At 49.8% G+C, this 17808-nt stretch overlaps 1 protein-coding gene across 1 annotated transcript in view; it reads right to left on the minus strand.

Moving 5' to 3' along the window:
* C11H2orf68 (chromosome 11 C2orf68 homolog) overlaps positions 1-17808 on the minus strand; it is a 98120-nt gene that overhangs the window by 63798 nt on the left and 16514 nt on the right. The gene's annotated exons all lie outside the window — the stretch shown is intronic.

Genomic DNA, 17808 nt, shown 5'->3' on the forward strand with positions numbered 1-17808 from the left:
GAGCAATAAAAGAAGGGCCACCAGGCGTCGCGACGCAGTGGGTACATTCTTGACAAATCCCAGGAGGGCCACTAGCGGGTCCGGAGCAATGGCCGTGCCCACTATCTCACCTACGGCTTTTAAAACAGCGTCCCAGAATCTATTTATGGGGCCACACGTCCATACAAGATGGAAGAACGTAGCCTTCCTCTCGCCACATCTCCAACACTTCGTGTCAGCCTGCAGTCCCATTTTGAAAAGTTGTATAGGTGTACGGTACGTCCTGTGCAAGTAGTTGAAGTGTACCAGCCGCAGTCTATAGTTAGGCGACAGTTGTTCAAGTTGGGCGCAACAGAATTCCCACTGTTTCTCTGTGATACGTAAGCCTGCTTCACCCTCCCACAGTGCCCTGGAATCCACGTGCGCAACAGGTGTTGCGTGTTGTGTAACCCTGTATATGCGTGTTATCAATTTCCGCGAGGAGGAGTTTGACAGTACGTCTTCCAAGGCCGCCAGCGACGGCGGGGCCTCTGGGAACGTAGGGTACTTCTGTTTACAGGCCGACCGTAATTGATAGTACAGTAGCAGCTCCGATGCCGTCGGCTCAGAAGCCGCAGCCATACCATGCAGTGCAAGGAAAGTATCATCCGGATACAGGTCACCCGCCACTGTCAGCCCACAAGCACGGGCCCGGCGCGCCACCGCCTCGTCCGTCAGCGGACCCAGCAGGGGATTGCCATCCAAAGGCATGCTCGGGGCGTAGAGGTCAGAAATGCCCGCGCGCTTAGCAATGCCTGACCAAGCCCAGCGCACCATCTCCACAGTGTCAATGTCTTCCCTAGGCCGTGTGTATTTCTGATACACCGCTGTCCGTAATGGGCAGGGTGCCGCCACGTCCGTCTCTATCGCCACATGAGGCTGGTAAGGAATCGGGTGATGCCAGTAGTGCAAATATTGTGCCTGCGCGCTGTACGCATACAGCTCGAAGTCCGGGGCTGCGAGGCCCCCCTGACGGAAGGGAAGTGTAAGGAGGTTCCAAGCCACTCTAGGCTGCTTGCCCGCCCAGACCAATTCAATCATGGCCGAGCGAAGGCGGCGAAAGAATGCTTTTGCTAGCGGCAAAGGGATATTTACAAATAGATAGAGGAATTTAGGCACAACAACCATTTTTGCGATAGCAATGCGGCCCAACATAGAAAGTGGCAGCGTCTTCCATCTCTTCACCTTACTCTCCAGCCACTCCATGGCCACCCCAAAATTAGACAGCCATATGTCCTGAACTGAGCGACTCATCCTAATACCTAGGTACTTGACCTCATCAGTGACCCATTCGATCGGAAATTCCGTATGACACACGGCCGTGCCATCCGTCAGCGGTAGCATCACCGACTTGGACCAGTTGATATCTATGCCGGTGAGGCCACTATAGCGTATCACCTCTCTCATCAACGGATCAAAATTCTCTGACGGGTTCAGCATGTATATAGTAATATCGTAAGCATACATCGATATTAACAGACCACGCGACGTGAATCCAATGCTGCGCTGAGTATGGTGTTGCCTCAAGCGAGCTGCCAGTGGTTCCGTGGCGATAGCGAATAGTAACGGCGACAGCGGGCAACCTTGTCGAGTCCCTCTGGTTATGCATATAGGTGCAGATGTTTGACCATTCACCCGCACTCTTGCCGTCGGTCCATTATAAAGTACGCCGATACGCCTGGCAAATGGCAGGCTAAACCCCATTCGGGTAAACAGCGTCCGCAAGAACTTCCACTCCAGGGAGTCAAATGCTTTGGTCGCGTCCAATAACGCCGCCGACGCCTGCACCTTGGGATCCAGGTAGTGCAGGAGCCCAAAAAGCACCCTCAGGTTATGTGAGGTGGACCTCCCCATTACAAAGCCCGACTGATCAGACAACGCTATCTGTGGCAACATAAATTTTAAGCGGTCGGAGAGCAGTTTCGCGTAGATTTTAGCATCAAGGTTTATTAATGAAAGTGGACGATAGGAGTCCGGGCTTGTAGGGTCTTTACCCGGTTTGAGTAGCGTGATAATCAGCGCTTCACGCATCGACTGGGGGAGGATGCCTGTTTCCACCGCCTCCTCAAATACCTTGTGCAATCGCGGAACCAGGATGTCGGCATATTCTTTATAGAAGGCCGCCGTCAGCCCGTCAGGGCCTGGTGCCTTGCAAGGGGGCAAGCTAGATATTATCGACAGTATGTCGTCAGGCGCAAACGGGAGATCCATATACTGTCTGGCGCTGTCATTGAACCATGCCAACGCTATAGTATCTAGGTACTCGCGGAGAACCGTATCATCTGGTTCCACTCTGGAAGTGTATAATTCTCTATAGTAGTCTGTCATGGTGGCAAGTATAGCCGGTGGCTCCCTCACCACTCCACCCTCTGCACTCTGTAGTTCCAGGATATGGTCCGCCCCTCGCGGCGCTCGCAGCAAGTTTGCTAGCGTGCGGCCAGCGCGGTCCCCCTCGCCATACCGTCTGGCCTGACAGTCTTTAGACAAATACGCGACTTCACGGTCAGCCTCCTCCTGGTACCTAGTAAGCGTCGATCGAAATGCAGCCCGCACGCTATCTGAAGGCGCAGCAATCAAAGTTGACTCTAGCTGCGCTAGCTCAGTTTCTAAGGAGTGCAGCGTAACCCGTATGGATCTCAGAACTCCTGTCTTTAGCGACATGCAGTACCCTCTCGTAACCACCTTAGAGGCCTCCCATAGCGTGTCCGGGGACTACACAGAGCCCTCGTTGATCTCGAAGTACTCCTCCAGCTTTCCGCGGAGTCCCTGCTGAAATACCTGGTCGCGCAGCGCCCGGGAGGGGAACCGCCAGCTAAACGGTGTAATATATTGGGAGGGGGTGGCCATGGACAGGAACACCGGAGCATGGTCGGAAAGTGACCGCGGCAGGTGCTCCACCTCTAGTACTGAGGTGTGTAGATCCCTGGATAACAACCAGTAATCCAGCCTGGACCAGGCAGCCCTATGCGCGGTTATGCATGTGCCCGCGCGGTCCCCGGGGTGTAGCAGCCTCCAGGAATCCACCAGCCCCGCATCCTGTATAATACAGCCGAGCGCCTCCGCTGCTCTAGGATGGTGGTCCCTGGCCACGCCCTGCCGATCCATAGTGTCGGATATCACCACATTGTAATCCCCCCCCCCCCCACAGTACCGCTGCCGGTCCCCGGGTCTGCACCTTATGCCATAAGTCCCCATAAAAGTCCGGGTTATCATCATTTGGGCCATAAACATTCACCAGCACCACTCTCATGCCATACAGCGACCCCACAAGGATTATGTATCTGCCTTCAGCGTCCCCAATTGCCTCGTGTGTGGTCCATGGAAGCCCTCTTCTGATCAGTATCGACACCCCTCTGGAGTAGTTGGAATATGCCGCGTGCACTATCCCTACCCATCTATGACGCTGGAGCCGCTGCGCCGCATTAGCAGTTAAATGGGTTTCCTGCAGGAGGCAGATGTCTATGTCTTTCCTAAGTAAGTAGGCCTGCACCAGCCTGGCCTTTCGGCTGTCATTCATACCCCGCACATTCCAAGTGAGACACTTCACGTTCTGCACGTCGACAGGGACATCAAAAAACCATGGTCTAACAGCAGCCCATATCCACTCAGCACGCCACACTCTCCCCACCCGCAGACGCGTGGGTCAAACTGCAGTGGCCCGACGAGCAACCAGGCACGGGAGTGGGCGTAGCACATCGCGCAAGTTGACGGACAACATGGCAGTGAGTACTTTACAGTAATTGGTAGATCACAATGACTCGCTTCCTCTGATCCTACGCTACAAAACAAACAAACAACAACAGCATCCTCCAAACACCCAATACCAAAATCCCCACCCGCGCCAACCCCCCAATCAGGTTGTGCAAAGTCCCCCCAGGTCACCCTCCCTACCCCACAAACTTTAACTAAGGCCATTGGCAGCAACCAATGAGTGGGAATCATCCCCTGAGGCGCGCAGGTTGGCCACCTACTAACCCCGTACTTTTGACAGGGCGATCGAGCGCTGGCTCAGCGTGTCTGCTCGAGGACCTCCCTCCCCTAGATCCAAAGTCATATGAATAGCACCCCAGCCACATGAAGGTAACCCCCGATGTCCCCAGCAGTCACCAGTCTCCGATCCAGCCAATACAGGCAGGCCATAACGGAATACCATAGACCCAGCGTATGCAATCACTCAATATCACTTAGCCTGTCCTGGAGAGCTGGCCCCTCCGCAAGCGGTTGGTTCTTCTGGTCTCTGGCCAATTGTTTCGCATACTGCAGGGCTGCCTTCGCATCCACGAAAAAAGATGGCTTCCCCGGGCCCTGCACCCTGAGCTTGGCAGGGTAGATCAGTGAGTATTTCGTGCCCGTTTGTTGGAAGATTTTCTTTGCCGGCATGAATTCTCTGCGAGCGGCCTGGACCTGTAGAGTGAAATCCGGGTATAGTGCGATGTGGTTGCCCTTGTATTGCACGTCCTTCATGTCTCGTGCCATGCGCAATATCGTGTCCCGGTCCCTGTAGTTCAGGATGCGTGCAATAATGGGCCTGGACGGCGCTCCCGGCTTTGGCCTAGGTCCCAATGTCCTATGCGCCCTCTCGACGAGGAACATCGGCGAGAGACCCGTCCCAAACAGATCTTTCAGCATCTGCTCAACATACTGCTCCATGTTGGTGATGTCCGTTGATTCTGCCACCCCCGTGACGCGGATGTTGTTGCGCCTCGAGCGCGCCTCCAAGTCTTCGTTCTTTTGCTGTATGAGAGCCAATACTTTATCCATGCCCCGCATTTGTGTGACGAGAGCAGACTGGTTCTCTTCCGATTCCGCGACGCGTGTTTCTAACACTTCTACCCTGCCTTCTTGCTTGTCCATTCGCGTCGTAATACCATCCATGCGTTCCGCCAGCGCGTCCATTTTGCCATCAATACCCTGCAGGCTCGCCTTTAATTCTTGGAACATTGATTTAATGTCCACGTCTTGAGAGCCACTCCGGGCGTCCTTCGCAGCTTCAGAGTCCCGAGTGTCGGGATCCGGCGTTTTTTGCTTGGATTTGTCAAACGTCAGTCTCGGCTGACGGGTATCAGGCTTACCCATTTGCGCCTCACAGCGCTATCAATTGAACGGAGCAGCCGTGACCCCGATACCCCTCCTGTCACCAGACACTCTGCTCCGGGCTTCCACGGCAGTCAGCAAATCGGACAGTCGTCGCCAGCAGCCAGGGAGAGCACCGTCTCCCGCGGTGGGGTATGCCCTCTGCGGATCAATCTGCCCTCTCGGGCCAGTCGCGGCACGGGTCACCAATCTCGGGCCGCCCCCAGTGCAACAGCTTCACTTTTGACTCTCAGGTCAGGGCCGCGTGTTTACACTGCGCGGCTCCAGCAGCGCTCCAACCCGGGCGCCCGTCGGACCTGGCGCCCGGCAAAATGGCGGCTCACGCGGCACCTCTCAGGCGCCAACGCTGCCCGTCACCACGGGCGGACACACCGGCCCCCAAAGGGCCGCGGCTCAGCAGCGCGTAGTCTCCGGGACCGGGCAGCGGACACACACCCCTGACAATACTTGCACTCAGTCCGCTGTCGCGGGGTACCTTCACGCAGGCAGCTGTGGCGTCGCTGTTCTGGGTACAATGGCCGCCCTCCGCCTCGGACCCCGAGATCCGGCGCAGGTTTCAATGCTCCAAGGGGAGCTCAGGCGCCCCGCAGGTACGAAGCGGTTCCTTTCACTGCGAGGTCCGGCACAGCAAGCCCGGCTTACGTGGTCCCGCAGCGTCCTCCGGTCGCCGGCGCAGGCACACGCTCCTCGACTCCCGGATGGCCTCCAAGTGCTCGAATCGCGGGGACACAGAGCGCTCTCACCGCACTGCACCTTAATTCTGCCAGCAACGGTCCACAGCCCAGGACACGCCGCCACCGGACCACAGCACCGCCTGTGGGGGTAGATCCTGTAGTATAGCGCGCACCCGGGTCCGGGCTGACCAGATGTACGCCGCTACGTAGCACGGCACTTCCTCGGGCACCAGCCCCACGTTAGTCCCCGGCGTCCGTGAGCGTCACAGGCCTCACCGCCGACCTCCACTCGCCAAGCCGATCTTCGCTGCAGCTCTAACCACTGGGGCAGGGATCCCCTCTGGCAGAGCCCCTTCACAGTGCGTCCTGGTGGGGTCGAGAGAGCCGAGTCCAGACACAGGTTTAACGGATTAATGCCGGATTAATTTGCTCGATCGGCGGAGCTGCGGTTTCAGGCAGCCATTCCGCTTCGCAGCTAAGCCACGCCCCCCCGGCGTCCCCATTTATTTAACATCCTTTTGAATGTTAGTGCTCTCTAAAGTAAACAACAGCTCGGTGATGCTTTTTAACCCAGGGGCCGCATCTGAAGGTCAGGATGGCCGCAGGTGGCCCCCGGGCCATACTTTGAGTTTCACTGTCATGGTCCATCAATTTCTTATGGAACACAAAGAAAAACAAATGTGATCAATGGATCTTCACAATGTTTAGTCTTCTGAAATTGCCATCAAATCATCTTCACAGCCATCCAAGACGTGTTTCGCAGACACCCTGCTTTTTCAAGGCACCTGATCAGCTCAAAATATGGAGCGCACAGTCTTATTTCAGCCAATAACGATATTTTATTTTTGAAATTCACTCAGGTTCTTATCTACTTGTAACGCTTAGAAAACTTTGAGTTTCTTTGTATTAATCTAAATCTAAAGCTTCTGTTTTGTCTTCAAGTTATGTTCATCCACTTGTAACTCCTAGAAGGTTTTGAGTTTCCTCTTTGTATTAATCTATAAGAGACGTTCTAAGACATGGGCAAAGTGGGCCCTGGCCCAGGGGCCCATCTTTCAGGGGGCTCCGATAGATCCGGCTCTACCCTCCACAGAGTTCTGCCCCGATGATCATGAATGATTTTTGAAACATAGATTTTTTTTAAATACTATTTCCTTTATTTTTAATACAGGTAATGTGTGGGGGTCTATTACAGGCATTTGGCAGATAAATGTTGTGTTTATGTTTAACAAACCATATAACATCCATAAAAAAAAAACTTTTTTATATCAAAACATGACCTCACATGTGAGAAATGGCGGCGAGTCTGCTGAGATATTACAAAATTGAAAACACACATCACTATCACTAAAAGATTAAATGGAAACATTTAGAATTTGGACCAGTGTGCCTCGGTACTGTCAGTGACCTGGCCAAAGAGGGCACGAAAAAGCTGAAATTGGATCATAAATCCAAAGCTGTTCCGAACAGGGGCCCCAAGCTATGTCTGGCCCAGGCCCCCCAAATCCTTAAAATGTCCCGGTAATCTATATCTGTGATTCAAGCAAAGGAACGCCAGTGCTGGTCACTGATTGAAACGGGAAGGCTAGCTCACTGCAAGGCTTTCCTTTGCTTGGTGAAAACTTTTGACCAACGGCCCTTGGATATTGAGGCATCGGTCTAAGTATCTCAGACAGTCCGCCCTATTTAGAGTGGATGGCCCAATCTACTTTTCTTTGTTGCAACTTCCAGGGAACGCCAGGTGGTCCTGAAGAATAAGCGGCAAAGAAATGACCCAGACAAGCTGGGAGACAACTTCACATGTGCAAGGAAGATTTGCATGGAGATCTCTGCCTCCCTGTTTGAGATCTCTAAACATGAAGTGCTGTACTCCTCAGGAATAGAAAAATACACAGGACCAAACCCAATCTGCCCAAACAACGGAACCTAGGTATACTGCAAAGATACAACACGTGGTTCCGTGGGTCTAAATTAAGGTAACCCATGAGGTTGAAATACATAGGAAACTTAATCATAAATCAAATTTATTATTCAACAATGTGCTTGACAACAAATCAATAAAGTGCAGGCGGTGCAGTGCTCAGAGGTGTAATAGTGAAATAATTGAAAAATGATACATATATACAGCATTGTGTCCCTATAATCAAATATTTAATCCAGTATAAATATTGATACGCAAATCAAAACAAATTTAATCTTCGACAATCCCGACTTCAGTGTCGACGTTTAGACCCAAAAGCTCATTAAAATGTGCCTCCTCAGGACAATATTCCATCTGACAAAGCACCTACGAAAAAAAATGAATTGAAGGAACATATATTAACCTCATTGGTATTTAACTTAAAGTGTGTACCTACGTCTTACAGTATGTACCACCCAACTATATGCATCTGTACCTGTAGAGGTCTCAGCCTAGTTCAGCAATGTACCCTGCTGTAATAAGTAACTACAGCTGTATCAATATAGGTTAATTTATATTCATACAGAACAATGCGTTTAGATTCCCAAAAATTACTTATGTGATGTGCTAGTCACATCATCTTTTGAATCAACTTGTCAACTCCATCAAGGTCTCTGAATGTGTATCAGGTAACTGCACAAACGTGTATCCAGATAGCCATACAGTACATTAGTAGTTTTGGACCAAAAAGTTACCATTACAAGCACATGCCACCACTGGTTGGATGCAGCGGTTTCGCTCAACCCGCTTAAATATATCAAAAAGACTAGACTGACGACCTTCACAGCCATATTGGAAATACAGCATCTAATCCTCATCTGGCCTTGTGTTATCGCATTAATATAGCAAAAGAGACTAGACTGCTGACCCCGGCGGTCATTTGGATCCCCAGCGACTAATTCCAATATGGGCTCAAACAATTACATAAATGTACCAAATCTGTAGGTAATGTTCTATGCTTAAAAGGCGATATATTGTGGGGTGGTATGCCGGCGATGGAGTGAGATGCGACTCTCTGTGTCTCCACTCCCTCGACAGAGTTTCTTGCCATTTTCCTTAGCATCGTTGCCAGAGTCTGCTATCATACTGGAGTCGCAAACCCCCGCCACTGCCTCTCGTTGCCTGATGGCGCTTCCCCTGCTGCCTTAGACCAAGGTCTCCCTGGCCTGCTCGGACCTTCTTTCAGCCTGCTGAGACGTCGCTTGCTGCGCCCTAGTTGGTCCGATGGGGGCTGCACCGCAGGCCGCCCCTCGGTTCAGACTGGTGGCCCACATTAGTCGACCTTGTTCTCTTGCATCCTCCTTGGAGTGGAAGTGTACGGCTCGGGCCTAGCGCTGGCTTTAGCTGAGCTGCAGCAGACGGGGGCCTACTGCGGCTGCCACGCCTGAGCACCCGGGTACTTCTGGCTCCCTCCCCTGCTCCTGGAGCTCGGCGCAGCACTGCGGGGGTGGCTGCCAGCGGAGGAATCGCACAGCGGGCCTAGAAAGGGCCCTATCCATCCACTCAGTGCCTCGCCCCATCACCAGTTTGAGACCTGCTGCCCTGATTCCCCAGTGTTCCACTGCCTACCTTACTCTGAGCCCTGATTATGAACCTGCAGGGCACCACCACCCTTCACCCAGCATTGCCCTCCCCTGATGGTGATCGGCCCGGGGGGCTGCTGGGGGAGCCCACTCAGGATTTGTGGCAACCTCCCTCACTCACTCCTGTAAAGCCTGGAGTGCTGAATTCCGGTGTGACATCACACAGCATAGCTTCTCTCTCATCCCAGGAATTGCCCTCCACCTCCTCAGGGACACATGAGGGGATACTCGGGGGCCCTTGTTTTTACGCTGTCCCATTCTATAGGTTTCTATGTTGAGGCACACCTGGCCTGAACATTCTCTGAATAGCCATTCTTGAGCTCCCTCAACCATCACATATGTCCCCTGGTTCTCCCTCCCTGCAAACTCTCTGGCAATAGGGACGTCTGATCTCCTCCTCCTTCTCTTTGCGATCTCCCGTAATGTGGGCCCCACGGCCGGGCTGCTACCGAGGGACGGGCTGTCCTTGCCACAGTGCCTGGTCTCTAACTACCCCTCAGCTTACACTTGGGAGTCCCTCCGGACCGCCTGGTGAGCTCGGAGGCTTCGTCCTGGCTCTCTCTGCGCCTGGCTGAGGAAAGGTCTTTTTGGGACCTATACGATTGTTGGCGTCCTCCACAAACGGACCACCACTTTATTTCTCACCCACCATTTATTGAGTACGGTGATAACCTCTTGCCATGCCGCTAGGCAAGCCTATCAAGGAGACCTCCGCCAACCTTTTTAAAGAAAATCCGGTCACCTCCTTGTGGCAAAAAGCACCCTCTTTGACCACGGGCTCCACAGATCCTTCTCCAGCTGTCACACTCTGGGATCCTTCCACTGGCCCACTCACCCAGGCCTACATGAATAACTTCTTGCAAGAAATTAGATCTGAAATTGGTTCCTTCAAGTCAGAGTTCAAATCCTGCCTCCATGAACTTAAATGCGACGTCACAGAGATAGGCAGGCGCGTTGATGACTTGGAATGTACGGTAGATACCTGCTCAGAAGGCCAGGAAAACATATGATGGAGAATGGCTACAGGAGGAGCAACAAATTGACTTCAACTGAAGCAGGAAGATTTGTCAATTTGGAGAAGGAACAACCTTCGTATCAGGGGAATCGCCAGATGGACGCAAGGATCGAACATTAGGACAGTGCAGGTGCCCCTTGATCCTACCCTATGTTACAATGCCGTCCGTACCGGAGAGACTTCCCCACAGGAACTACTGTCTGTACCCCGCAGAACACTAACTACTGCTACAACTGAAAATGGAGGTGCCATGTTGAGCCTTGTCTGAGGCCCACCCTCCTGGAGCTCCTGGGGCTGTGATGCAGTCGACCCCCGACCTGTGCTTGCTGCGGAAGTGGGGACTCCGCAAATCGGCCCGCTGTTTCCTTGACCCCCTACATGATTCATCACTTTGGAGAGCGACTTCTCCAGAATGGCCCGTGCACTGTCACGTAGGTCATTCCAGGACTTGAAAGGAGTTACCTGGCCCAGTTGGCCTGTTATTGTTTCTACTGTTCTTTTTCTTTCTGAATCGTCGCAGATGCTACAATACACCTTTTGATGGTTATTCTCATTCCCATTAGCTCATTGAGCCGGCACTCCTTGTTCCCCAATAACCTCCTCCCTACCAGCGTTTCTACCCCTTGCCTGCCCATGCTCCCCCTCTCTGCCTGTCTCATGCCTCTGCCGGGATCCATGAAGGCCATCCCAGTACACCCGGGGTATGTACTCCCCTTCTACACTGCCCCTCATTGGCTGCGCTCCCTGACCTCCCCTATGGTTGATATCCCACACATTAAATTCCTGTCTCTCAACGTCCTGGGATTGAACGCTCCTAACAAGAGATACCAGGTATGGCGCTATCTCCTCCTACAAGATCCACACGTCATCTTTCTTCAGGAAACTCACCTACACCTACAATTAGCAAGAGCTGAGCATTCAGTTACAACAATACATGATAAGATCTCGGCGGAGGCCTTTAACTTCATGATGGCAGTCCATAAGAAGACCACCAATTCCCCCACACTTTATGATGCTTATGAGGACATCCACGCGTCTCAGATTGTCTTTTCTTGCTGTGAGCACCAATCAACACCTTTGCACCACAGTTGAATCAAGGAGGATGTAGGGGATAGATAGGTCGAGTGCAGGTCGTTCGCCTGGACCATATGTATGGATGAGGATATCGCAAATTACCTAGGGGCCAGGCCCTCTCTCCAATCACTGTTATCTAGTCCGTCAACTCATCTCTGCCGAAGGGAATCAAAGCCTTCAGGGGCATGGGTAATCAGGGAGCGGTAGATCTTAGATATTGCTCCCTTCCCCAGGCGTCCCATTAGAAGCTTAGCCTCAAGGGGACTATATACAGGGAGTTGGGTATCCGGGGAGAAATGCGGCCCAGGGCATGCCATAGCCGAAGAAAGCAGAAAAATGGTGTGTTAGCCAGAGCGTACTGACATTTCAGTTCCTCAAAGGACATCAAATTACTCCCTTTGTGGATATCTTCTTGATACGCATGTCCTATTCAGTCCCACTGGGTAAAGCCCTCGAGGTTGGAAAGCTGTTGAAGCCATGTGCCCTGCCATGGGAGGGTTAATCCCGTCAAGCAACGGTCCCACCGAATAAGGCGCAAGGCCACTCTACAGCAAGTATGATTGGGCATATTTACAGGATTCCCCAACTGCTGGGCTCCGGTTCCAGGTAAATAAAAGTGAAATGAGGAATAAAGTGCCAAATATGGAAATTAATTGGTGCAACCCAACAGGATCTCATAAGATGTTGGATTTGTGCCTTGGCATATCATCTATACATCCATTATGCAATGTTTAGCATCTAATTAAATGTTTGGGCTCGTACATGGGACAATAACATGGGACATCAACATGCTGGAATTCTCAATCAAGTATGAAGGATTAAAACCATCTGCTTTGGAGATACCTGCAGTTAACTTTATAAAATAATATTTGGTTGAAATTGGAGAGGATTACAGAAAACCAACATTTGTTCTTGCAATGGATCCAGACCTGTTAGAAGTTTATCAATATTATATACAACAGAGTGGGTATTAAGCTGCATGGTTATTGACAAATTTAAAAAGAAAAGAAAACACAGAACTATAAAGACTAAATAAAGAGGTGTCACTGAAAATTATCACATGTAAGGCTAGCAGTTATCCGGGTAACTTAACTCAATAGATAACCCACCAACTATGTGGTGCAGGGTCATGTGTCTCTATGGCCACTCGGCTAGAAACAACTCCCACCTCTGGTATTGTGAATGTTCATCAGTTACCATCAGAAGTAATCCATCAGACCTGGTAAGTGGTACAAATAAGTATTCCACGGCTGCCTCAATTTCTACCTGCCGGAAGGCAAAACAATGGAGATAGGAGTATCTGTATGTCCCACTGCTAGATATGAGAGACACTGACTAGGGCTGCTTTGCCATACTAGTCAATACTTTGGAACTACCCCTTATGCCAGGGTTCTATCTAAGGTTTTATCAAAAACTTAGTACCCATCCTATGTCGGAGTGTTCATAGTTGGAACCCTTCTGCTCCTTCCTCTAAAACCGGCAAGGCTTATAAGAACTGCCCTGCTAACTAAATGGAGCACTGATGTTTCTGAAAGACCTTCCTCCAACTGTTCTACATTGTACTTGAACTGCAGCTTGTACCCGTCCTTGATGGTTATGGCTATAAGGGGATTGAGTCAAGAGATGGACAGGCTATACTAAGATGAAAATCAACATCAAAGTGATACCCATGCAGCTGCAAGAGCAATTTCTGCGGGTAGACAGAGTGCCAATACACTGAAAATGGGTATCACAGGTTTGGAGTCTGTCAAAGCCTGGAATGATTGGCCATGGACACCCATTTCTCAAAGGCAGTGCAGCACGTCTCTCGTCACAAAGTTATGTTGAACTTCCCTATTGACAAATAACAGAGGACCTCTCGTTGATATTGATCACCATCTTAGAATGGGTCCTAAAAGACTTCGGCAACAAAGGCTAAATCTTGCTTGTATTGACAAGTCCCATATTGGTGGTAAACATGCTAGAACAGGACTCTCATTACAAAGGTAGTTTTCAGTAACCATCATTCGAGTCAGGTTGCGAAAAACAGTTTTCTCCACTGATAACTGTGAACATGTAGCCGGTGGTTGAGGTGATCTGTTGTTTCCATATAATTGCCATACTGGTATTCTCACTTCAATACATATTTTGACCTTGCCTGTTTATTTGGTCTTTCTTATGACCCCAATTGGTGCGGGAACTTATATTTCTGCATTATAAAGCCACACTCTTGACTGTGTCATCTACGTGAAACTTCACAGCTTTACTCCACAAGCAACCCACATCAATGAATAGTGATCTAATCTTTACCATGGTGTCCTGCATCTATGGTCATATGCTGAAAACAAATTATGTGACCAGCAATGCATTAGCAATGATGCAGGCAAGAACTAGGGACATCACAAAGCCTTTGGTGTTTATGTTGAACCCATTGCGCTAGATAGTGGATTCAAACTAATCTTGTTGAGGACCCGGCTTGTCTTATTCATGGAAAAAGATCTTTGTGGACAACTACTCAAACCTAGGGTGTTATCTTCAGAATTAGAGATTAATTTACCTCCATTATATTTAGGGAGGCTCGTTCGTCCACAAAGAATGTCATGTACTTGTTCACCTTGAATTTGTAGTCTGTGCTTGCCCGACAACTCAGATTATGACTAATTACATGTGCTAGTCCATCCCTGGGCTTCGACTACTTTGTATATCTGCATGTTCCCTGTCCTCTTCTTTTCGTTATGGTCCTGCAAAATAGGAACATCCGTGTTTTCACAAGACCCTGACCCAGTGGTAGCTTGACAGGAAAAGCAGTAGGGTACTTCGCTGCTACCGGAGAGCTGCCAAATAATGCCCATAGCCTCTGCTCATATTTTTCTGAATTGTATTTGTCATTGTTCATGGAGACACAGGGTTCTTATTTTCATAATTACTGCCAGTGTGAATGTCCTGCCTCTTGGACTCTTCAGGTTAAGTAGGTAACGACCGGAGGCAGGGGCAAGATACAGCTAATGAGTGGTATTTACGAAAATGGTACGCTACAGATGGTTATCTCAACTGTGCCTTTCTATGGGATTACTTCAGGTACACCCCTTCACACAGGCACAATCCATAATTAGCAGACATACTTCGAATTGACAGTGCAGTGCATCTGCTAAAATGGGGCTGCCAAGAAGCTAATCAGTGAGTCCCTGCATCGTGCTTTCTTGGCTTACCATGCAAGTACTGGAATATCTCATGAGTGACCTTTCAAAGTCTTTGCTTTTGGTGTACATCCAGTTTATGGAAAGCAGAATATTGATGGAACACAATATTGAGAACAAAATACAGAAACTGAAATATATCGACAGGTAAACGTATAGATTTTCTATACCTAACTTCACATATATGTACCTTGGCGATATACACTTATATCTTCAAGTTACATAGATTTGAAGTTTGGAATTGTAAAGTTATACTTTGATACGCACTTACCTTTTGATATTTTGTCCCCCGATATTCTGTCTTATTGTGCAATACAATCATAATGTTTTTGCTATTTTATGAGAAAATTGCAGTTTAAAGGGCACTGATTACTCCACGTTTTGCCAAATTCTTCAAGAGAAAGGGTGGTGAAGGGAGAACCTACTAAGCCCTCCTAGATGTAGAGCTTGCTCAATGCATTCAGATAAGTAGAATACCCCACCAACCTGAAAGATCCGCGCCATCTTTGCTCATGACCCATGTGGGAGAGCACCTCCACTGAGCCACAATGCTTTTCCCTGGATTAGGGCACTGTCCTGAATTTCTCAGCAGTACTGGTCTAATTGATTTGCAGACACCTCACCGCCGCATCCGTGGTTCATGCAGGTCAGAGATAAAATTGAAGGCTCTTTGTGTGTGTACATCCCAGGAGTTTCCCACGCCCGAAACGTCTGTTAGTGACTTTGATGATTCCACAATCATCTGCACCTGTAGCTTTGAACACCTTCTTTCTTACATTCACTGTGCTCTCACATCATCACTGGAGTCAAGCATACTGTACATGCTTGGCAAATCACGAAGACTGGCATGAAATGCAGCTTTGAATTGCTTTGCTTTTGCCAGACCCACCTCAGAACAAACCTTTAAAAGGCATTTTTACCTTTGACCTGAAATACACCATCAGTGCCCTAATGTGGCCTCTATCCCTGCATTAACCAGCATCTTACTGCGATACTCCATCCATAATGTCCACCTTGGACCTGCAACAGCAGAACCCTCATCTACAGACCACCAGACCCAAGTACCAACTTTGCCAGCACCATCACGGACTTCATCAAGCCTTCATCCTAGACTCCAGTATCTTCATCCCCCTTGGAGACCTGAACTTCCACCTGAAAGGCCGAGCCGAACTGAACTCAACAGCTCTACTAGAAAACCTTGTCTTTACCCAATGAGGGACTGAACACACACACTCCGCCAGTCATCACCCGGCCCTATCTTCATCTCTTTCGACAACATCTCAGTTGACAAGCCCACACGGGTAACCTGGACAGACCATGCCTTTGTCAGATTCAGCATTCCTGTCCCGCACCACCACAGACCAACTTACACCGAAGCTGCCCACATGAACAGATACAACATCCCAGAGGAGGACTGGATCACCACTCTCTCCACACATCAGCCCGAGCACACCAGCATCCTGCTATAATTCACCAACAACTTCAACAGCTGGATTGGTACTTGCGCCAACCCCCTAGCCCCTTCAAGTGCAGCAAGGCTACAATATCCAAGCCAGTTGGTACATAGAGGATCTTAGGCTGACAACATGCCAATGCAAACAGGAGCGCTGATAGAAAATGATGCTACCACTAACAGATCCGGAACACCCCAAGTGTACCTCACTTGCATATTACATCAACAGCAGCATAGTGAAGAGATCTTCGCCATCATGAAAAACTTGACCTCACCATCAACTGCCTCCACAAGCATCACACCCTCACAGGACCTATGCAGCAGGCTCTCAGAATTCCTCTGCTGCAAAATAACCTCCATGTACAGGAACTTTAACCCTCAACCATACCGCACAGACACCACCCCCTCCACTTGACTCTGTCTCAACCAAAGAAGTGACCTTGACTTCATGGCCGCTATCAGAGACGAGACCCTCATCAATTATATTCAGCCAGGCCCCTTCGGATCACTGCCCTCACCACCCCTTTACCAAAGAGCTCCATCTCATCAGCGAACCTATTCTTAATGCCCCCATCTCTTTCCCCAGACACACTAAAACACGCCAACGTCCTCCCACTACTCAAGAAACCCTTCATGGACCCATCACACTCGTCAACTACAGACCGATATCCCCGATATCGTACCTGGCAAAAGTCGTAGAACAGCTCATCAACAGATGCCTCACTGACCATCTCAGCAACCACCAACTCCTCGACATCACACCGTTTGGCGTTAGACACAACCAAAGCACAGAAACAGCCATCATCATCATCGATGTCCGCATGATCCTGGACAGAGGAGGTAGAGTAGTCCTCTCTGTAGCGTTCAACACGGTCTCCCAACACATTCTCATCTGACACCTACACAAGACTGGAATACAGAATCTGTTCTCACCTGGATCTGCTCCTTCCTGACAGATGGGACACAGTCAGTCAGCCCGGTCGCTTGCTCCCATATCCTCCTCTGCAGAGTACTGCAAGGCTTTGCTCTCAGTCTGACCTCTTCAACGCATACACGATCCCTCTGGCAAGCGTTATACACGCCCACTGCCTTAATGTCCTCTCCTACGCTGACAACAGTCAACTCATACTATCCCTCTTAAACATGACGCCTCACACCCGGAACATGTTTACATCCTGCAAGACCAAAGTCTCAGACTGGGTGAAAACCAACTGCCTCATACTCAACAGAAGTTGTGATCTTTGACAAGAACACCTCGCCATGGGACTCCACCTGGTGGCTAACTGAACTATGACCCACCCTCAGCACCCATGACAAGATCCTTTGGATCATCATCGACAGCAAACTGGACATGACCTTGCGAGTCAACATGGTCACAGAATCCTGCTTCCACACTCTGAAAACACTGGGAACAATTTTTAAATGGTTCTCAATCAACACCTGCAAAACAGTCATTCATGCCCTCGTCACTAACAAGCTGGACTGTATAAACACCCCATACGCAGGAATCAGCAAGAAAATAAGACTATAGATCATTCAGAACACGACAGCCAGAATCACCCTCAACCTCCCCTGCAGCACTCAGCAGTATGCAAGCATTATCCCCTAGAAAACATGAACAATCTGTTATCAGACACTGTACATGTAGATTCCGGGGGGCATTCTTTAATTGCAGAAGAAAACGTCTTTTAGGATCTACTGGATATAAAAAGTGGACTCTGCAACTAAAAGGTTTTTGGGGCATATATGGAACAACCTCAT

This window comes from Triturus cristatus, chromosome 11, assembly GCF_964204655.1.
Source record: "Triturus cristatus chromosome 11, aTriCri1.1, whole genome shotgun sequence".
Lineage (NCBI taxonomy): Eukaryota > Metazoa > Chordata > Amphibia > Caudata > Salamandridae > Triturus > Triturus cristatus.